This window comes from Scatophagus argus, chromosome 3, assembly GCF_020382885.2.
Source record: "Scatophagus argus isolate fScaArg1 chromosome 3, fScaArg1.pri, whole genome shotgun sequence".
NCBI classification, from domain to species: Eukaryota; Metazoa; Chordata; class Actinopteri; family Scatophagidae; genus Scatophagus; species Scatophagus argus.
In genome coordinates, this window is record NC_058495.1 from 5,909,907 (window position 1) to 5,933,909 (window position 24,003).

Sequence of the window (24,003 nt, forward strand, 5' to 3'; positions counted from 1 at the left end):
GCCGAAGGAATTGCAATTGGAACTGATAGATCTTCAGTGTGACTCCGTCTTAAAGGAGAAGTTCAACTTCCCTAAACTAGATGAGTTTTATGCTTCACTAAACAAAACCAAGTTTCCAAACATCCAGCAGATGGCACAGAAGATGCTAGTGTTGTTTGGCCCTACCTAAATGTGTGAGCAGACATTCTGTGACATTCCACAGATCCCAGTTACCTGACCAACACCTGAGATCTGTCCGGAGAAGTGCCACAACTAAACTGACACCACCCTTGATGCACTGGCAAAAGAGGGTGACAAACAACACTGTTCCGACTGAAATTGAATAAAAGTTTGTTTGTTTTTTTTTCTAGGTAATAGGTTTCGCTCCAATCTGCTGCTGGCCCAAGTGATTTTAAATATTTCCACATACTTGACTAAGAAAGTTACTCCGATGATGTATTTAGATCTATCTTAGTTTGGGAGTCTGGATACTGTGGCCTCTGCTGCTTTGATGTAGACTAAATGTTTATGTCTTGCAAATCCAGCATTGTGGGTATACAATACTAAGATGCTGGAATGTCCCTTCAAAGGATAATTCCAGTCAACTTATCTCTCATTGTTGCAGCCATTATTTCTGTCTGACATACAGTAACTCACCAGTTTCAGTTGCTGAGATCCGAAAGCACAGCAATGTCCCTATAACAAAGTAAGAGAGGTTGAGCCAGATAATATTAAAAACCCTTTGTTCGAAGGTAGAACAGAAAGTTAGAACACCCTAAACACATAATATTGTTGTTTCTGCTGTAAATTAAAGCAAAAGAAAAGATGTGGGTAGCAGAGGATCATGGGAGTTCTTGTTTCACTGTTAACCAACCACCATTTAAAAATTTACATTTACATTCAGTCATGTTTGCTCTCACTCTCTTCATCCTCCCTGGAAGTTATGGCGAGAGAAATTAAGAAATAAATTAAATAAATTACAGATTGCTCTTCAACATAGTTGGAAACATTTGGACATTGTTATTATATATCTCATTAAAATATCTGATGAAGGTCTAGTTATTTTTAATGCTGAAATGTTACATATTATACCTACAAATACAGATAAAATAAAGAAGAAGTCCCCTAGTCCCCAAGTTTTACTATCTTCTCCTGTTTCCTCATCTCATCTGACTTCTTTTTAGCAATGACACTGCATGTTATTATTGCCAACAAGAATGATGATCAAAACTTCAAATAAAAAATCAAAATTGTCATAAACTCAAATTATCCTGAGAAATATCTTGAAGCCTTGAATTAAGATGAGATGCTGAAACAATCATAAAAACCTTTATTGCCTTAGTGAGGCCTTGCCTTCATCTCTCCCAAGTGATAATTGAAGTGTTTCAGTTCTTGTGTATCAAAGGTGTTCAACAGATTGTCAAACATGCCTGATTTTCGTTTCACTTTTCCAACTCATTTCTGATCTGTTTTCATTTTAGTGAAGCTGTTAAATCTGAGGTGTTTGTTTTAAAATTGGCAAATTCATCCATTCCTCGTCACTCCCGACCTTCCCTCGTAGCCACTAAATCTTTACAGTTAAGATCGGTCTTTCAAATGTGCCTAAGAAATATATCACTCATTAAAAAATGTGTTGGCTGATGTGATGATGTTGGGTGCTTGTTAAATTTGTTTGAATAGTGCATGAGTGTTTGATTTTAGTGTCACCTTGGCAAATCGGGTAACAGGACAGCCAGATAGAACTGGAACTGGGAACCTTTCAGCTTTGTTGGATTCACATTTCTGTGTACCAGCTGACACTGAAGATATTGCTGGCTTCAAAGATAAAATGTATTTCTCCAGTTTGTTGTAATCATCGCTACACAAGGTCTAATACATCATCAATTCTAAAAATGTATTTATTATTATATATTCAGTAACTGCATTCTCTTCATGAAGTTTCAATAACTGTAAGTGGAAAATCTAATAGATTAACTTCTAGCAGTTTTAAAGCCTTAATGATCTTCTTAGCTTTTGCCATCCTTCCTATCAGTCATCACAACCTGGTATACTCACCAAGTCGGTTGCTGAGATCTGTGAACATGCTGACATTGCTACAGCCATACCTGATGAGGTAAGACAAGTCAGACGGATTGTAAGGAATCCAGATGATCCAGATCAACATGACGTTTAGCCAGATGATCTACCACCTCGTTTGCTGTGCGGTAGGTTAAAGTTGCACCAGGATATGAGCCTGGGAACTATAATGAGTGTTTCAGAGAATAATGTTATAGCTGTTAGAAACCATAGTAAACTACAAAAATAAGAACCCACTTGTAGTAAACCAAATGATCCTAATTTAATAAATTATTTCAAATCCCACATACCCTGAGTATCCATTAGGAACACTGGGACTCATTAGCAGTGAAATTTAGGAAAACAACCTTATTAAGTCGAAACTGTTAGGCAGTCTTAAGTCTTGATTGGACCTGCAAATTGTGACTCATAGCACACATACACACATAAAATATCAGCCTTATCCTTGAACTTAATGGGATCAGGTGGACCCATGTGACAATGCCTTGCTAATGGCACAGATGAAATTATCAACATGCCAAGTGCTATTTTCATCTTCAACAATCCCCCATCAAACACATGCACGCACAAAGGACTTCATACTCCACAAGTCTATCAGAAGAATGCACAAGTAGACTCGCAGGGGCAAGAGAAAACAAAAACTTGTCTCACTAATGCTAAATAAGTGATCAAAATAATTAGCTTATGCTTGAAGCAAACAAAAGCCAGAGGAACAAGCTGCTCTTTGTAACTAACTCTCTGAGTGAAACAGGCGAGCGGACTGAAAAATACTAATAAATTCAACTCATCAAGACGGCTGTGGAAAACTAACTGCTAAAATATTAATTATTAAACCATAATTAAATCCTTCAATTGAAATGAGCCAATTTATTGTTTTTATTTAAACCTGACTAGAAATAAAATTATTTTACTTATGTGGAGATATTCTATATTCATTTTGTTTTGTCAACGGACCTGGGAAAAGAAAAAAAAAAACAAACCTTTTTGCACAATGTAGTGTTATGTTTGCATAATGTGTATACAGGGCTCATTGATCAAAAACTGATGTGTATGTTTTCTTCTGAACAGCAGCAGACTTCATTCAAGTTTTTTTTTTTTTTTGAAAACACAAAACATTCATCCTGTTAATGACTACTGCACTCCTTATAACCTTCCATTATGTGCTATTTTCTTAAGTTGTCAAGTCAAAAATAGTGATCCAGTCTCACAAAAGCAATTACTTACAATACTTTCATAGGTTATATGACCACAGGCATCTATTGTTATATACAATTAAAAGTGAATGACACAGTGATGAGATGAAAGACTGAATTTTAATTTTTACTCAACTTATTATTAACTTGATTCATTTTTCTCAGTGGTAGTAACCCTTTCCCTGCATGATATTTATTTTTAACATGCTGCGTAAACAGTTATTGTAAATAAATATGCAATAATGATCTCATAAATGTTTTTTTTGTCAACAATAGATGGTCTTCTTATTTTATACATTTTTCACTAATTTGTCTTAAAGGGTAGCTCCTAAAAAAAAAAAAAATAAAAAAAAATCAGAGGGAACTTCGGGATACATGAAATACCAAATGATGATTTGTCAGCTCCACAGGCATCGCAGAGCGTCACTAAGCTTAAAAACTAGCCAAGTTTAATGTATTTGCCACAGTTACGAGCTGTTTGCTCATTCACAATGTTCCTCTTCAATTTCCCACCATAAGGTCAACAGGAGGAAACCCCTGAATAGCTAGAAGGAGACATGTTTATCACTTTCTTGCAGATACACGCAACAGTAAATCAAATCTTTGTGTGTATGTGTGTGTGTGGGGGTGGGTGTACTTGATGCAGAGGAAGGAGATTTTCCTTTAGTCGCCCCGAATGTTGGCTACCTCTGACATTTGTGAAAATGATCTGAGGTGGGAATGCTATCTGTCCCTTACAGCCCTCAAAGCCGAAATGCTGTAAGGCAGTCAAATGCAGGCCTTGAAGTCACAGCAAACTTTATTTCAAATATTCTGCTGACGGGTATAACTCTTAAGATCCTAATTTGGCTGTTTTTGTGTTTGGCGTAGAAAATATTCTGTGTATAAAATTAAGACTTGTGTGTTTGATGGTAATTGAATTGTCAGGAATAAGTGTAGCATATAATTGTATTTTCAGCATTTTTGCAGGGAGAGCTTATTTTTTAAAAGCTGAGCTCAGAGGTGAACAAGATGGTGTTAATTAAGCACGTCCTCTGTACAGCATGTATCTGAACCTGTGGGAGTAAAGGGATGAGGAATTTACGTTTTTAAAACAAGAAAATCCCCCTTCTCCTCCACTTCTGCATCAGTGCCTTCATTTTTCTTCCTCATTTTCATGGCTTCAGCGTTGACCTTTTGTTGTCTTTATCAGAAATTTTGTTTTGTCAGCTTTCCTTTTCATTTAAATCCCCTCCAATATTATTTCATCGTATTTCCATCTTGTAGCTGATAGGGCTTTTGGTAGCTTAATGAGTTCGCTTCCATTCTGTTATCACTCACTTGTGCTGACTGTGTCCCATTCAGCTCAGGAGTCTCTGAGGGGCCTGACAGTGAAGTCAGTGTCTGTTGCAGATCTCCATATTCCACCAGTTGATAGAACTTGTTGAACCATAGATTCTGCAGTGAGATCATAAAAGTCTGGTGTGTCAGCAGTGGTGTATTTGAAATACACCACTAAGAAAAGAAAAAGTGTTTATACTTTTTTAAAAAAAGAAGATGAAGCTTCAATGATGATTTTTTTTTCCCCTCTATTGATAAGTTAGGAGCCTTGGTCATAGTTGTTCTAATTAATCTGTTCTGCTTTGAAAGGTTCCATCAGGCATATTCATCTTATGTGGCTTTTATCACTGGGCAATGTAATTTTCTACCCTCTACCACATATCACAGGCACAGAAAACCATACTCTGATGGCAACTATAGAACACAGTCTTTCAAAGGAACTCCATTGGGTATTCATGAAAAATGCATGAGTAGCGACTGCACATGGATGCTCCCCTAAGCTGAGGCTCAGGAAATATGACAGTGACAAACAATGGTCTGATATGCCAGCGTTACTATAAGGAAGGGGAGTATCTGAAAGAGCGTGTGGCTGTTTTGCACACTTATATGTATATTACAGACTCAGTAGGGCTGGTCACAGTCCCATAAGCCCAGACTGCTGTGCTATGAAACCTTAGTGGTATTTTCTCCTCTGCAACTCAAAGTACAATAACCCCAAAAATGGACAAGATGAAACACTCAGGCTGTCTCTTGTTCAAGCTGCATGATAAATCAGGGATAGTTAGAAAGCATCGTCCCCCATGTCTTTAAAATCTGCATTGTGAGATCAGACAAAAGACCAAAAAAAAACTACTTGAAGAATAAATTATTATTCTTACTTTGAACATGGCTACCCAGGTAGTCTTAAGATAATTTTATGGATGCAAAATAAGGATTAAGCAAATCTTAAAATGGCAGTAGTGTTTGATCAGTTGTCAGTGACAGACTATGAAGATGGCTTCTGTTATAATTCACCCATTCGGGTGGCACATGTTGCTTTGTATTCCCCTGGAGAATCTCAGCCAATTAAAATTAGAATTGCAATGCTTTCGTCCTTTATGAAATACGACCTTTCAATCTTGAACCTTTACCTTGATTCTCCAAAACAGGGGCCTCTAAATCAAATTGAGCGACTGAAGTATGAAACAAGGCAATAAATTAATTCTTGTAATGTCTTCCTGTAATGCTGTTTTATGGTCACAGTTATCATGGGGGTGACACGGCATGGGGGCTGATAAGCCATAGTCATGCTCACATGAAAGACACGAAGAGCTAACAGGCCAATGTTAAGCCCGTTTCCCCTCTAACACTGATAGTCATGGTCTATTTTAACCAGAACCCGCTGAGCTGATAACTTTGCTGTTACATGGTTGGTCCCACAATGATACAAGCAGCAGCTACAGGAGGTGAGGAAAGCCGATTGGGAGGCGAAGAGGAGTTCCTGTGCCAGACGTTAAGTGAAGTAAACCAAACAAGACAGAACTGTGTTTTAGAGAATAAAGGCAAAAATAGCAAGTTACCGAGGTGAGAAGAGTAAAATTAACTTGAAACGATGAAAGGGGCGAGAAAAGATGAAGAGTTATTATTGTTAGTGGAGTCAAGTGCAACATTAAATTACTACCAAATGTCAGCAAATGCATATTTTACCAAAGGGAGAGAAAAACACAGCTGTTGGGCATGTCTCTTTAATCAGCTGACAAAAAGTTATGAATATAATGTTTTCCTTTTTCACAGAAGTACCTCATTTTCATATTTTTTTGCAATCTGAGTCAAACTAATTATTTTGGGACTTATTTTGGCTGGATGTTGCCATTTCACTTTTAGCTCATGCCCAAAGCCTCATAGGTAATGGAATTTGAGCCACCCTTTTTAGTGACTCATTCCTGTTCCGTGAAAGGAAAAGAAGGTCACATTAAATGGGGATTTACATAAGGCTATCCGCACAACTGTGAATTCCCACGCTATTATAGCAGATTTCAAAAGGCACATAAATGCTTTTGGAGAAACATCAAAAATTAATCAGAGACAAAATGACTGAGGAATCTGACAAGACACGTTCCCATCTTGTCTGTTAGTATTGCTCGGTGAAGTGCACACCATTTTGTTATACGCGAGAAGAGATGATGTCATTACTCCATCTTCAGGGACCATTGCTTTCAAAATGTCTTCTCGCAACAAATGGATGTCTATGCTAAAAAGATCAAAATAAAGCAAAAAGATGAATTTTGACCCTGAAGTCCTTCTGCAACCTGGGTCCTTTGTTATAATTGTCAAAATCTTTAAGGCTTCCCATCACTCTGAGAATAACAGAAGAAATCTTTGATGTTACAGCAGGGGCACCACAACAAAATAGAAGAGTTCTCTCTTGCCAATATAAATGTTTGCTCTACCCTGTCGAGTGAACGGTTTGTACCGCAATTTGACATGCAGACTACAATATTGTACAAAGATTTACATCCCAGGTGGCCCTGTTCACAATATTGGACATATTTGTAATATTGGACAGCACATAAAAGATACTGATCTGTTTAGGCTGCTATTCCATATGGGCAGGCCATTGATAAGAGGTGTCTAATTGAAACAGCAAGTTGTGAAAGAGATCGATGCTTACACTGATGCAGAGAGCTCTCCTTGTGTGAGTCATATTATTAGATTCCATACAATTTGATAACCCTTTTGCTTTTGATTGATCTTCTCCATTTCAAACATTCAGGCCTCCGATCAATGGTTCTGCCCTGCAGCTACTACTGTCAAAGCAGCAGCAGGTCTGAAAAGCAGGATGTGGTCATTCTCAGAGACCCACATTCGAGTAAAATTGTGTGTGAACTGTTACAACACAGAACACACGGCCTTGCCATCATTGCTATTCTTGCAGTACATATTATCAACATTAACACATCAATGCATCAAAAATGGCTATTTTTTGAACTGCTTTTTTTCTTTCTTGAGAAGCTTCTATCAAAAATAACTATTAAACTGATGCTTCAATAGAATCTCTCAGATGAGCATCAACTACCCTTGTCATCTGTGTTTCTGAAGAACTGGGATTTGACAGATGAATGAGTAAGCAGAGCTAATGCCCCTCTCTAATTCTCTCAGCCCAATCTCTTGAGATAGCCTGCTGGAGGTGGTGGGCGTAGCTATAATATGAACCAAAGGGCTGAATGAACTGTAATGTGATTAGTAACTACAGTACACGGGAACAACCATTTCATGGGGCTGCATGGCTGGTATTAAATATCCTCCTTGAGCCTATTCTGCTGCTGAGCTCAGCCTCAGTGTATGTAGTATATAAAAATATAAGCCTTGAGGATGAAGCTACATGGCATTCCTCTCTGGGACCCGGTGATATGGCAAAAAATAAAACGATAGTGATCTTTTTCCATATTGTCCAATATTGATACTTATGATGATATGCTGTACAATCTGATAATACTTCCAGTTTGAAAAATAATCTGATAATGACTCAATCCCAAAGGAACCAGGTTCATTAGTTAGCTTGTATTAAAATAATGATGTGGTCGCTGGGATGGTACCTTTTCACATTACAGAAAAGATTTGCAAAACTATCTTTGCTTGTTGGGAAATGAAATACATTAATAACATTTCCCCTCCAGTCAGCATTCAGCAAGAATGACAACAGAATGATTGCAGTGGCCTACACCACGGTTCACTGCTGCAGACAGGTTGAGAAATGGGAGTGAAAATAAGTCCACTTTTTATTCCCACAAGTTTAAAAAAGTAAACTCTGAGCTCTCCTCTTGCTGTTTAACGCCTCTGTGGGTCAGAACAGTACCTGGTTGTTTTTCCTTCAGAACTTTCAGCTCTTTCCCTGTCTCTTTCCTCCAGAGTTTCACAGCTCTCAGTAACTGAGTGGAGACTCTGTCTCTTTACTCTCCTCTGTCCTCCCTACACAACGCTCTGCATTACCTCTTGTTGAATATTTTCAAAAATGCTTTGTATTAACTTTGTATATATTCATGCCATGTGAAAAAATTACTTCATGTTTAATGTGAACAGTCCCACCCAGTCAGTCCCATCTCGGACTAATTCTTACGCTTGGTTTGTTAAACCCAGTGTAAACACAAACTGGACCAGAACCTAAAGTCTAAAGCAGTGTAATTTCCACAACATATAAAGTTGCATCACTGTGCAAGAAAATCAAAACAGAAAAGAAGCAGGCGCCATGTTAACAGTTCTCTTGGTCTTCAGCATTCCTTTACAATTTTGCCTCTTGTTGAAATTTTAATCTGACATTTCAGTTGTCTAATGAAAAACTCTATATTTCACACACTACATGCTTTTGTACCCCTTGAATTCATCCTCATGAAAAGTTAATGTGTTCTCATATACAAGCAGAGAAAAGATCCACAGCTGATGAAGGGAATACAAGCAACATGCTCTCCCCAGGGTGCTTCCATATTTAAAAATGAATTTAAACAGATGCAAAAATAACCCTGTTTGGCTCAGTCTTCCCATTTTACCTTGTTAAATACAAACCAGCACACACATATTGAATTAAGACTGAAATACCAAAGTAACAATCGCTATTCATAGAAACACCTTGACCTTAGAAATTGAAACTAGAACTTTAGGCAGCAAAAACTGTCATGAATTTGTTTCCTAGTCATTAGTGACATCATGAAGGAGGCCTACTTATCACCAATGATACTGTTTACCCTCTAATCAGGACGACCTTTAGCGTTTCCTTGGCCACCTACACTAATCATTCAGACTGTGGTCCACCTTGTTGCTGCTGTTGTGCCAAATTTAAGCCATTCTCCAGGTGATGTTATCTAAATGAACGAAAAAGGAACAAAAATGCCCTCACCTGCAGTAATTTGGACTTCATGGCCACTCGGTGCTACAATTTTCATTTTATTAATTGTTGCTCTAGTAACGCTAAATGGTCGGAAATCGAGGCTGGGCTGAGAGCATTTATATTCTCTATCCTGATTTAATTCATCTGGTAAAAAATAAATTTGCTACATTATCAGCCTTTTAGAGTGTTAACCAGTTTGCTTAAAGCCCTTATTGATTAACATATTTTTCATAAGCTGGCTTCTTCACTTGGAGCATAATAATTGCTCTCCCAGACCCCGGTGATCTGTGGTGCAGTCACTAATGAGCTTATGAAAATTCTGGCAGGAACAGCATTCAATAATAATGAACAAACTCCAAGCCGTTTTAGGATATGAGATCAAATATGAGGATAGACTACACTCTGTCTCAAGATTTGGATGAATTTCTTTCTGTTACATTTGACAGCCATCACAGAGCTCCCCCTGCGACTGGGTGCGCGGTCAGCCAGACTGAAGAGGAGGCGAGAGACAGTGTAGAGGGGAGTGTCAAAGACGGCATGAATGAGAAGCAGTCTGCATAATAAGATAGAGTAATTAGGTTGTATTAATCAGTGACACAATACAGTTACGCAGTCTTGGAAGCATCTCTGAAATTATGTAGGAAACTTTTAGACTAATTATTAAGCTATAATGGATTTAATTAAAACAACTACAAGGAACTTTAATTTTGTGTTGATTTTAAGACAAGGTGGCCGAGTGGTTAAGGCGATGGACTGCTAATCCATTGTGCGCTGCACGCGTGGGTTCGAATTCCATCCTCGTCACAAGAGAGTTATCTTTGGGGGCAGCCGTGGCCTCAAAGAGTCACTGGTTTGATTGCCCCAGACAGGAAAAATTTGGTGCGGTGGAGTGATTAATGTGAAAATTGCCCCCCCCTCCCCTCCATTAGCCCTTGATGTGCCCTTGAGCAAGGCACCTAACCCCCCAATCCCCAATATGCTCCCCGGGCGCTTGATGATGCCCACTGCTCCTGTGTGTGTTTCACTGCATGTAATTTGCTGGGTGTTGCATGTGTGTGTTCAACTAAGGATGGGATAAATGCAGAAGACAAATTCAGTGTGTGTATGTAACAATATATATACTGCCAATAAAGTGATTCTTAATTCTTTTGACTGTGCCTGTGAAGACTACACTTCCCATGAGCACCACCACCACCTCATCTTGTAAAGATCTTGATTGACTGGCATGCGACATTTTATAGCCTTAATCTTGCATCTCCTTTTTAATTGATATGGCAAACTCCTGAGTAAAATGCTTGGCTCTTAAGCTGTTAAATGGTCCAAAATGTTCATCAGCTAGTTGCCGCCTTTTTTTCTGTGAGCTCTTTTTCATTTGCTGAAAACAGCTTCCTGCTGTTACCTGCAAATGTGAAGTTGTAAGCCGGACAACCAGAACAAACAGCTGAAAGACACTAAAATGATATGTGGAGCTATGTCATTATGAGCGACTTGATCCATTGCCACCACACACACTTGGATGTTAAAAATAAAAAATAAAAAAAAACCAAAACAAAACAGTTGTTAGTTGCAGCCATAGTTGTGGTATAATAACTTTGTTGAATTGTTGTCACTTTAATTCATACTTTGCAAATGCGGCTGAAGCCAGTGAAGCATGTCAAATCCAATATTCATGATCCTAGATTACATTTCAGATCTAATTAACAATGGTTAACTCTGTTAGTTGATTCTTTCTTTCCCCGCCTTCTTCTTCCTCCTGTCAGGGGGTGACTCGCCAGCCCTCAGTGACCCTGTCGTTGTTATAAAGCTGCCCATCATGCTGTTTTAATCATTCATCCAACCAGTCCTGAAAGCTGTGAACTGCCAGTCCCTCCCACCATGTGCCAGGCTGTCCAAACCCACTGATCAAGGAGCACATGGCAGAAATGGAGTGTTCAGGGGCACCATCCCAGTTCTATTTGAGGGTTGCTGTGACACATTTCCCCAACCACCCTTCACTAAACCCTCTGCTGGAGCATCTAACACGTGCATGATGGGATGTTTCCCTGCATGATGAGAGGTCGTCTTCTTTGAGTGTTTAGTTTTAAGCCTTGTTCTCATGGGTCATGTTGGGATCAGCGTTAGGGTCTATTTTCATTTGCCCGGCTGGACAAGAGTCAGAAATCTACTAGTCAGTTTTTACTTGCCCCTATACAAACTGTGTCATTAGCAATTATCAAATACCAACTAAACCTAAAGCTGTTTGTTTGTTTAATCTTATCTTTAAGACTTGCTCTCAAACTTGCAAATTGTGCAGTTCATAGCTGGAGTTTTATCCACATCTTCTAAGACAACCGACTAAACTCCTTTTTCCAGGATAACTGAAATGTTTGCTTGTGATGTCTTTACCCGCTGCCATTTTCTTGCAGGTGCCCGATCGGCACTGTGCACATGCAGCTGTCAATAGAGATGAAAGGGAAGGGAGAAGGTAAATTTTGTTTGTCTCCACTTGCCCCATCGGACAAGTGAGTTGCTAGGTTTACTAGCTCAAAGTGGCATATTACTTGCCCCTGGCAAGTGTGCAGTCCTTTCTCTTGAACTTGATCATGAGGTGGAAAAAAAATACACTTGTGGAGAGTAAAACTGTTTATGTATGACTGTTGGCAGTCTTCTCACGATCACAGAAGAACTGAGGGGATCATGAACTCACACATCTTGACAAATCTTGACAAGTGACAGAATAGACTGCACGTCATACTGAATGTGTTAATTACTTCTGAATTCTGACTTGAAGCGTGATAGAGGGATCTCATTAGAAATATGCCACACCTTTCTAAAGAGGAAAAGCAGAATTTCATGGGAGAAGCTCACAGCTCTGAGACTTCCATTTTCAATGACTTGCTGTGACCAATAGCATTTTCTCCAGCTGTTGCAATTCTCGAGCTTATTCTTGGGGCCGGGGAGACTATCTTACCGACTTGGCAATAAAATGTCTGTTGCCACTGGGAAAGAGCAGGAACCGTCAATTGGTTTCACCTTATCTACCTTAAACATGCCTCTGCTGACTTCATGCTTCTTCCCATTTCTTTTTCATTGCAGTTTTTCATTGTTTCTTTTTGTTTTTTTTGTTTTTTTTTACCCCATCCTGTCTCTGCACATGCACACAAATAACTTAGTCAATTACTGAAAACACATTAACAAGCTGAGTTTTTGTCTTTTTTAAATGGAGACATCAAACATAGTTAAAAGAAGTAACTGTGTCTTATGAGTCAAACGTTAAATGTCTACAAGTTGAGTTAATTGTTGTCAGTGCTGGAATTATAAAAGAGCAAAGAACTGGTGTTCTAAAAATTAAATAACACATCAAAATGCAATTTAATAGCCTTCAATTTAATCATGTCTTTTCAGGGCCAAGAAGTTTGTACAATATCATCAGTTTTATGGATAATTGAGTGTGCATGCAGTATTTGACAAGGACCGATATCTTTTTATCTCTGGAGGACAACAGAGGAGGTCAGGCAGGGTAAAACTGATCGGTCCCTCGGTGCTCCTCAAAATCTTGACTCCAAACAATTGTGGAAATATAGATGACAAAGCCGAGCCAGGGAATTGCTCTCAAAGAATCTGATTGAAAGCTCATGTCAGGGAGGCTGAAGCAATCAAAGGACGTGTGTATTTCAAGTTGAAAGAGGTCCTGTTGAGAGCATGATAAATCTAACATCCTGATCCACCATTCAAAGGCAGCTGTTTTCTATTGTTGGTACTGCTCGCTGGTGTTCTTCCCTCTCTGAAATATGGTCTCTCTGTCTGCTTTGATGTTCAACAGTTCGTTAAGATGTCAGAGGAGAAACTATGCATTGTTGCTCCATAAGCCTCTAAACTCATTACCTGTCATACATATTTTGAGGCTGTTTCAGTGTAGCGAAACAAACCTAATATTTCAAAAAAGACAGAGTATTTAGTTGAAAATGATTTTAGGTCAAAGCAAAGTGAATATAGTGATGTGCCATCCTGGCAGGTCTTTTACAGAAACTTCCCAGTAATTGAGAAGCTGCCTGTTGGCTCATAATGCTGCTGAAATGGCAATTAACAAAGGCCCAAAGCACCTGCCTGCTTCACAGAAAAAATGTAACACTGACTAAAAATATCGTGATACTCCTGGCTAACAAAGGCTTCTAGAAATATATATTGATATTATGATACAGTACATCCTCCCCTTATACACATCCAAACAATGTACACATGTGTACAGTTACAGGCCTCCATGTTCAAGCTGCACTAATCAACATTTTTTGACTATGTATAGTCTCAAAGATGTTGTGTAGTGTCAGGCCCACAGCTCTGCAGTTCTTCAGTGTTTTAGAATCTTTCAGCTCGCAGTTTTAGTTCTCAGGTTGGCAATTTAGCTATTGTTGTCAGCACCTGCAGTAGGCAGATGTTTTCCATCAAAAGTTATGATTAAGCCATTGAACACCACTTGCCCCTCACAAACCAGTAGTCAAAGTACTCAAGTTATTTTGTTTTCTATAATATATTTCTTTAACACATTCTATATTTCTGAAGATTATTCACAATAAAATATTTCAATTTGTTGGTTTAATGTAGTTCATACTAACTACATATTACAGTAACTGAACAGTGCAAACTGGAGCAAAACAAGGCTTCATAATAAAATATGACCAATTGCTGTTTTCTAACAGAGGGAAATAGAAATACTACAAGTCTGCCTCAAATAAAAGCCTGTTAACCCTCTGCAGTTGAGGTAAATAAAAAGACCCTTTATGATTTGAGGAAACAAGCAGTGAAGCATTTTGTGACTAAGACTCTCTTAGTGGAGAGCAAAACAGAGCTGAAATGAAAGTGAATATTAGGCTTTAATCTATCAAGCGGACAGATAAATGATTCCAAATTAGAGACAAACCAATATGTTTTTTTCAGGGTTGATACTGATACTGATACCCATTATTACCCAGACTGATAACCAGCATTTGGAGCCAAGAAGCATTTGAATAAACAGTGATTGAATGTACAGTAACTAAGTATGATTTACTCAAGTGCTACATTGAATATTGGGTTGGCCAGGCCATAATCTCTACTCCAAATAATGCAAATGTTTCTGTGACCATGCTGGACGTCAAGTCGGAAAATCAATATCTATCATTTAACGCAAAAATAAATTAAGCTTATAAAATATTCTGAGCAGTACCCTGGCTATACATTATATATTGGACATTGTTATTTTTTACTCTACTTTTCCACCTTGTGACACCATGAACCAGAACAAAGGACAACCAGAACTAATCATCTCAATTAAGAAGAGGCTGCTTTTTTTCCCCTCCAAGCTGCTATATCACCCACATTAACCCCAGCAATGCTTTCAACTACAGGCACATTTTAATAATTAAGGAACTCTGAGATCATCAATAATTGAGCCGTTTATTCATTAAACAACAAAAGGAAAGCAACAGGGGCAGAGTCAGTAAAGAAGACTCTGCATGGTTTATCCTCAGCTGAAGGGGAAGCCTGATCTTTAGCCTGGAGATTGGACTAAACGAGTTTATAAATTACAATGTGGGAGTTATGCCTCTTGCGGGTTGCAGACAGGTTCTCCGGCAGGATGACAGATATGTGGTATGGATAATTGGGCTGGCGATAACTGTCATCTGGCCACTTAATGAAGATAATCAGCTTTTAGTTTGACAGCTCAGTTAGGACTATCCAGTTTTTCACTCCCTTTACATATCTTTATAAAAATGTAACAGATCTTGCTGTCAATGACAGGTTGAAATATATATGGTTTGATATTTTAGGTCTTTTGCTTGTTCACCAAGAAGTTCACATTGTCATTTCCTGTATTTTTGTGTGAGTTTCACTGTGTGAAAAACTATAAGCCACAGTGCTCTTACCTCCCCCATTTACTCCTGATCACAATCAAGGCAAAAGCTGGCCATGGGCCTGATTTTATAGCTGACCTATTAAAGAAAGGAGAAAGAAACCCGCAAGTATCCCTCCATTAGTTTGATTTTTCCAAGTCTTTTTAATGCATTTTACCTTTGCGTTGCAGACTCAGTGTGGACTTGTTAACAAATACACAGCTGCTGCCATCAGCACCCTGCATACTAATGAAAATCATGGGAAGAACTTTTTATTATTGCACTCCCAATTTATTCACCATTAACAGCAAGCAGCTACCCATCATATGAAAAGAAGAAAATAATAAATAATGAAAACTTTTATACTTAGAACTACTTAGTTGAGATAGATACTGCAGTGTTGGTTTGCTGAATTAATTCAATTGCAATTCATTCAGTGATGAATTAGTGATGGACAGATTTTCAAAAGACCATGCTTAAAGTGGAGGTGGAAATGGCATTAACTCTATATTTTTTGTGTGACTGAATTCTAAACTGGAAACTTTTATGCTGTTACTGATGTAATGCAGATGTTATCATATGGTTATTGTCTGTTGTATTACCTGTAGTTATTACAGGCCAGAATGTCTATTAAGGCCATTTCTAATTGTGGTTTATTGCAATTACTTGAGAAAAAAAACACACATGGTTTCAGTTATACATCCCAAATGACAAACAGGCAAACTAACTGTTATTTGACTCACTACATCTTATGAGATTCATTTTAGGATATTTATGCACTAGTGGCACGGTGGTTAGCACTGTTGCCTCATAGCAAGAGGGTTCGAATCCCGGTCTGGGCCCTTCTGTACGGAGTTTGCATGGTCTCCCTGTGTTTCAAACAGTATGAAGGCAGTACTTGTTTGTATCCATGTTAAGAACTTAGGAATTTAGCAACTTAAGACTATGGCGTTTGTAATTAGAAGTATTTTGTCCTTGTATTCCAAAACAACTGGACAAACTACAAGTGGTTCATGGTTACCTGAACCACCATATTACAGTTACGGCAGTGGTCTTGTGAGTGGTTGTGCATATCCAGTTGTTTTAAAAGAGCACCGTAAAAGTTTATTGACCAGAAATACTGAAGCTGATGTTACTAGGAAGTCATTTGTAACTGTTAACTCTCAATTTCAATGTGACCAACACTTATGTTTTTATTTCACATAAGTGTGGTGGAAAGATTAGAAAATCTTTAAATTCATTTGTGATCACAACACACGCAGTTTGTATATGTGCTGTATGTCAGCACATTTACTTAAATATGCAGCAGAGATGTTGATGAGATGTTAAGACTTGTTGCCATTTTTATGTTTGAAGCAAAGGAAGACTGCTGCATGTTTTGTTTTTACAGGAACATGGCGTATCAACATTAAAGAAAAGAACATCACATAGAATTTTAAATGCAGTTGTTCCATTTTTACTCTCATTTGTTGGATGGATAGCTGCAAGTTGAAATGAACACTGAAGATGTTCAGATTCAAGCCCACACAAAAGGTTAAAACAACCTCACAACATAACCTGCCAGTACTGATAAGACTCCTGATTCACTCAAGATTCTGTGTTTAAAGTCAGGCAGATTAAAGAATGACGAACAAGCAAAGTGCCTTTTCAAGGAGCAGTAACTGTGACACTCTGTACAGCTTAGTGGTCTGCCCTGTTTGAAAAAAAAAATATTTTAGGACCAAGAAAAATATCTTACCACTTCTTGTCATTCTAAGCCCAGCGGTGTAATAACATTGATGGCTGGATGCTGATGATATCTTGAGGTCTTTATGAGGACAGTCGGAACCTGTGTTATTAAGTGGAATTTTATTGGCTTGTGTGTTTTTTTCTTGGGTTGTAGTAAGCTGCAGAGAAAGTGACCGGACAGAGGGATGCTCATTTCCTTCATTATTATTTTATAATCATGATTAATAAGTTATACCAGTTGTTGTAATGTATCAATAACTTTTATTAAAGATGTGATATGATAAGATATTTTGTTGGAAGCTTGTGGGTCTTTTAGAAGCCAAGGGGGAGCGGATTAAAATTACATCTGTATAATTCTGTTTCTTGAAACTTGTGATTCTGGTCATCTGGCCCTAAACCATCCCTAAAACTTTTTCCTCACTAGTTACCTGGTGGACTTATTGGCAAAGTATGTGTGTGTGTGTGTGTGCTTTATCACGTTATTGTTTCCAATGGTGTGTTGTTGCTGTATGTCTCAGAGGACATGAGAACCAATGGCTACCACTGGGTTGGGGGGGGGGGGGGGCTATCTTTTACGCTTGTGGCTATTTTTCTTCATGCGAGAGGCCACGTCAATGTGTTACCGGTTGCATCAGTGTTGGTGACAGATGATCAGCCATGCACAGCAGAGGCATCCCCCATGTGCTGTATGTTGTGAAACAGGACACATGAATGAATGTGACTGGTGTGAAATTTTGTACCCCGACTGCTCGGATTGGTTTTGAATTGAAGTTTAAGCGCTGGAAACAATTCAAGCTTGTCTGTGTATTTTTCACTTGGGCGAATAAAATTGAGGACTGCTACTGTGAGAGTCAACGTGTGACCAGTGAAGGAATTAACAACTGCACAGATGTTAAATTCACTCTTTAATTGTAGTTATAACTTATCTCAGTGGCAAATGTATGTGCTGCTCACCTTTATAGGCCCTTTTCACAGCAGGGATCTTGACTTGTCATCCAGGAAAAGCACAAGTGTAATTAATAACATAAATGATGGTTGCATCCCATTTAGTTTATCTAATTTCGGGCCCTGGTGCAAAGCATACTGACTCACAAGGATGGCTTCCTCTGACAATTAAATGGAGCCTGTTTTTAATAATTAGTCTTTTGTCCACCTTGATCTGAGGTTAAAGTAAAACAAAATGGAGACATTAGCCACTACAAAATCTTGTAAAATATATAGTCAAATCACCTCAGGAACAAATTGTTTAATTTTTTTGCCACAGAAATAATTTTCCACGTGGTTCATTTAATTTTTGCCGTATGTGAAGTAGCCACTCAATAGTCTGACTTGTTGCCCTATCAAAAGGTGCTTAAAAAGCCTGTGAGCCCCTGTGAGTTGACAGCTGCTTTGTTTAATGAATTTAATTGCTGAAAATCATCATATTCTCTAACATTTATCTGAACCACCGGCCTGGGGTGATAATGTAAACATTTAGGGTGTGAAGCATCGGTACATTTGGACTCATATCTGAAAAGAAGAGTGTCTGCCCATGTGTGTGATTTGAGAGAACCAAATGGGTGAAACAGGTGGCTGTCCCGGGTGGCAGTGGCTGCAGAAATCTTCTTTGCCTTTTTCCTTACTCTGTTATTGTGCAAGTGTGCGTGTGTGTGATGCAGTGCAGCCCGGACTGTATAACACCCTCAGAGGTTTGAATGACATGCTTCACTTGTAGCAGTGGGAGGCAGAGCCATATCAGACTGTGATGGATGGTGTGACGATGTTTTCAATGATGGATCTGTAGGACTGGACCAGGACTGACTGTGACACAGCAAGCTGCCAAAAATGGTGCTGGAGTTACATCCTCTGTGGTCAGACTGGAGATATTATCATCCTGCTGTCGCAAGAAATTTAAACTGCTCCTCTGTGCCCACATCACTGATTACAGAGATGTTGCTGTGGAATTTTTTTTTTTTTTTTTCATAAATTCTCCTTTTCTGCAGCGCAGCCAGTGTGTTAACTCACTGCAGTCATAACTTTGCTCACTGAGTATGCACCACCTGCTGCTCATACAGCCCACCACAGGAACCGCTCCGAAGTCTTCGATGCCTCTTTTGACCAGCATCAGGAGGAACAAAGTGTACTCACAATGCACAGCCACAGACTGTGTGAGACAATGGCTTTAGTACACTAAACCCAGCTTTATTAAAAATCAAGTCTGGCAAATCACAAGGTAGGCAATTAAAGGTTTCGTTAGCAAAATAACCTTGAAACCTGGTTAAACAAAAACAATAGTGAAGCAGCTTTAATTGAAACAGTTGCCCCAAACTTTTATCAGTGAGGCTACAGTGCATAGGAAAGGAAGTGGAGTGGCAACTTTATTTATCACTTGGTAAATTAGAATTTTTTGAATATGTTTTACAGGCCCCCAAATTACAGTGCACATTTTTTTGACTACTGTACTGAACTACTGTCTTTGTATGTATTGATTGTATTGAGTGATGTTAATATTAATGTTGATAGTCTCAAAGATGGAGGGCTAAAAAATATTTCTACATCCTTAACAATTTTGGACTTTTCCCAGGATATAAGAGATTCAACACATGATGAAGGGGCACATTTTTGATCTAATTATTTGAAAAGGCCCACACATTTCTTATGGTGGCTGTCCTCACTCTCTTTCCAATCATTACATTTCTTTCAAATGACTATGACTCAGCAGAAACCTAACAGAAAGTGCTATATCAATGAAAACACCTGTGCACTGAACAATTTCAGTTCCAGTGTTACTGCCATTGTTTGATGAAGATCAAAGTTGCCTATTGTAAAAAAAAAAAAAAAAAAAAAAGCAAGAGGAATGTCACACTGATAAAAGCCCCCCCCAACCCAAAAAAACCAACAGAAAGACAGACAAAACCACAGTCCAGGTTTATCATGACATCTATAAAGAGAGACATTATTTTGATAACTTAGAACTGAAAGCGGTGAGGCAGTATGTTTTATTAATAAAAATAACAACAATGCACACACCATATTTACAGTCGTTGACAGACTGACAAGTCCCTCAGCAATCAGTCCCTGCTGAACAGCTGTCCACCCAGTCCTACAATCACTTCACCTCTTTGTCACAGATAAAATACAAACAGAGACAAACAATAAGACAAAGATTCTGCATTTCTCTCTCAAGCAATATGCCGATGTCACCTCTGTCTCCACATAAGACCACTTTAGGTAATTGGGAACATTTTCACCCTGTAGATTATCCAACCTTGTCAGAAATATTTTTTAACCTCAGGCCTACTACCTGCTGTCTTGACACTCTGCCCTTAAGCTTCCTTAAAGATGTTTTTAACTGCATCTCACAGGATGTACAGATAGTCAGTAGATGTCTTGCGTCAGTCCTTTTCCCAAGAGCCCAAAAGACCGCAGTTATTAAACCTCTTTTAAAGAGTCTGGATGCTTATTAATTAACAACTACAGACCCATAACAAGCCTATATTTTCTCAGAAAGAAAAATGAAAAAGCTGTTTATCAGCAACTTAATGTTTTCTTGGTGTGAAACAGTTTCTGTAATGTCACTCCACAGCATCTCAATCGGACCAGCACAGTGAGACTGCAAATAACATTCATTTGAGCAGTGATGCATCAAAATTTTCACTGCTTCTCAGTGCTGCATTCAACACAATTGACCACGAGATACTGTTCAATAGACTAGAGAAGTGGAAGGGACTTTTGGGGCACTGCATTAAATTGATTCAAATCATACTTACAAGGCAGGGACTACTTTGTGTCAATTGGTGATTTGAATCTAAGCAAACATTTGGTGTAGTTATGGTTGTTTACCTAAATTTCAACAGTCATGTAAATACATTTATAAAATTAGCCTACTTCCACATAGCAAGGATTTCTGTCTAAACAAAATACAGAAAAACTTATTCTGTATCTGTTTTCAACAGGCTAGGTTACTGCAATGGTGTCTTCACAGGTCTTAGTTCAAAATCACTCAGACAGTTGCAGCTCATACAGAATGCTACTGCCACTAACACCAAGAAAGTGGAGCAAAATTGCTGCTCTGGCTTCCTATGTGTGAGAGGATAGATTCTGAAATCCTATTACACGTCTATAAAGCACTAAATGATCTTGGGCCTAAATACATCTCTGTACCTTACAAAGCGTCAAGACCCCTCAGGTCATCTGGGACAGGTTTGCTTGGTGTTTCCAGGATCAAAACCAAGAGAGGTGAAACAGCTTTTGGTTTCTGTGCTCCTCTCCAGTGAAGGTCTGCTAAAACTGTCAGCTCATAAATATAGTTCATTTTTAAGATGTTTATGTGCTTGTTTTTGCTTTATGCTTATTCTTTTTAAATACAATTTCTTGATGTCTTATTTTTGAAGTAGTTTTTTAAATTTGTGGTTGAATGGTCTATATAAATAAACTTGCCTTACCTTGTTTTTGGCTCCCTTAAAACACCAGTCAGCTCTTATGTGTCATCGATGGACTGGCTTATGTTTTCTGCAAACTTGAATGAAGGGTCACTAGAGGTGATGTCTCTGGTGCACACAGAGAGGAGAGCAGAGAGATAGAGACCCAGATAGCAGAGAGTCGATTCCTCACACACTCTGTCATAAAGTCTTTAGCAGATGGGGCATGCTATGTTTAGCACAGATGAGAAGTGCTGCAAAGAAACTTGGAGCATCTTAGATATCCAAAGGGACCTGAGAGAACCCTTGTTATGGAAACTGAATTTTCAGCAAGAACCACTTCACTTTGCATTGTGGTACTATATTGACATATATGTAAGGAATACGTTGTTAGTAATATCAAGGATTTTTTTGCCTGTATATTAGGATAAAAGCAAAAGGTATGAACTTTATAGATTGGAGCTTTTCAACATGCAAGCTTGGTAGGAAGAACTACATGCTGTACTCAAGTGGAAATACAACTACTTGGGCTGTGGAAACCTTTGAACTCTTGTAATTCATGATGGATATTTCTCAGTATCTCTGTTTTCTTATACTAAACTATAAATCAATAAAAGACACAAGAGTTTATTTCAGTGTGTGAAGTTGTTGCATCATTAATGCTGTTCATGCAAAAGACAGCTGCTCCTGTATGTGCACTGAAGACAACTGAAAGGACCAAATATGGCATCCAAACTGTAACTCTTTCAAAGCTCTCCCAAGGCATGACAAGGCATATTTTCTTTATCGGAAAACCTTTTTTTTCAGATTTACATAAAAGAGACCACCTCCCAAAGAAGTCTTAAAGCAAAGGAAGCCAAAGATTTAGAGGAATGATGATTGCACTGTGACTCCATAACGGTACCCTGCACTGTCACTCTGCTCTAGCAGTGCTTGATTACAATCAAAAATCTATTTAAACCAACACTACATTTTCACTCTACCAGTTACTGTGCAATGGAAGAGTTGCCTTCAGTGGGACACATTTTTAAGCTGGAGTATATATGCTTTAGCACAGATACATTATCACTGACTGCCATAAACAGAAACAGCATTCGCTTACAGGCTGAAACAATAAACTACATTAAATGTTTCTGCACTGTGACAACTTGATTTATCTGTCATTATTGTTAGGGTTAATTGACTTCTTCCTTCACAGGGTGGAAGAATTGAAGAGCTCATTAAGCGGTCTGTGGGCTTCTGCCACAGGTTTAAATAACATTTAAAAGTTGTGCATGTTCAGCTTTTCTTGCAGCACAAAGCGGATTTCCCTTTGGGAACTTTTTCAGTAAATTCCTGGAGTAGCTCCAAAAAGCTCTATGATACAGGAGCAATAGGGATAACAAAGAAAAACTTCACATCAGCCAGTTTTTGGTTTGCAGTGAATAAGATTTATGTTGCTGTTTTTAGAATTTAAATACAATCGCAGGTCAGCCACAAAGCTCTGCTCAGTAACAGTAAGGTCATTTGTCTCATTATAATTCCAGACAAAATCAAAGGGATGACAACTTGTAGAGCTGATCTCAGCATGCAGAGCAGAAAGGTGACATAAAAATCAATATGTGGAAAGTCCTTCAACTGAAAACCAACATGCATGCACAGATATGCACACACAAACACCCACACACCCTCAGCGTGAAAAGTAGCATTTTACTATCTAATAATATCTGGGTTGCTCATTTTTTGCAACCATATCTCTGTTACAAGAAGTCTTTAGTTTTTTCTACAGTAGGCGATTGCTGTGTTGTTGTATTGGTGAAAGGTTTGTCTGTATGGAGATTTATGGACAATGATTATTGATTTTGTATGCAGCACACTGAAGAACATTAATGGTGAGCAACAAATATTCAATCAAAGTCAAGTAGTGGAATTCAGACTTCCACGTCAGTTATTTGCTTAACTGTCTTTAATTTAGGCCTGCAACTTTTAATCACACATTGGCATAATTTATACTGAAATGTAATGTCTTCCAAGTTAAATGTTGCTTCATTTTTTTTTTTGAAAAAAGCATCCTTTCCTATTGTATAATACACACAGTATTATTTTAGACAGTGTTCAAGATCACAAGTTAAATTGTGTGCAATTTTGTCTGTTGTCTGAGTGTTTTTTTTTTTCTTAGAAACTAGTTGCTGAAGTTTCAACTTATTAGACATCATAGAAATTAGTTGTTAGGAACATTCCTTTCCATATTTTATAAACAAAGCCAGCTGTAGAGTGTTTCCTACATGACTGAGTGAGATGGGATTTTTCTAGCTCTAAGGACAAACATCTTGAGGCAAATGTTTCACCCTTCTTTAGCCTTAACGGTCACATCACCAGCAGGTTCACCTCAGTTCAGATCCTGTTTGAACTGAAGAGTTACCGTCACTTCAGTAGAGCTGAAGCAGGCAGTGGCGAGACTTTGGTTCCCCAGAGTGATCTGCATGATTGAAGTAGGAATGATGTCAGTCTCTGTGGAAGACAAAGCAGGATGAGCTTAATGTTACTGGGTCTGCCTTCTCCCCTCAATTCAGCTGAATGTCAAAACAGTAAAGGTCAAATCTGAGAGATGGCAATAT

At 38.4% G+C, this 24,003-nt stretch overlaps 1 protein-coding gene and 1 non-coding gene across 4 annotated transcripts in view; both read left to right on the forward strand.

Annotated features, from left to right (window-relative positions):
* LOC124056003 (metabotropic glutamate receptor 4-like) overlaps window positions 1-24,003 on the forward strand; it is a 111,958-nt gene that overhangs the window by 16,854 nt on the left and 71,101 nt on the right. The gene's annotated exons all lie outside the window — the stretch shown is intronic.
* trnas-gcu lies at window positions 10,152-10,233 on the forward strand. The gene has a single exon. It is a non-coding gene; the product is annotated as a tRNA-Ser (tRNA).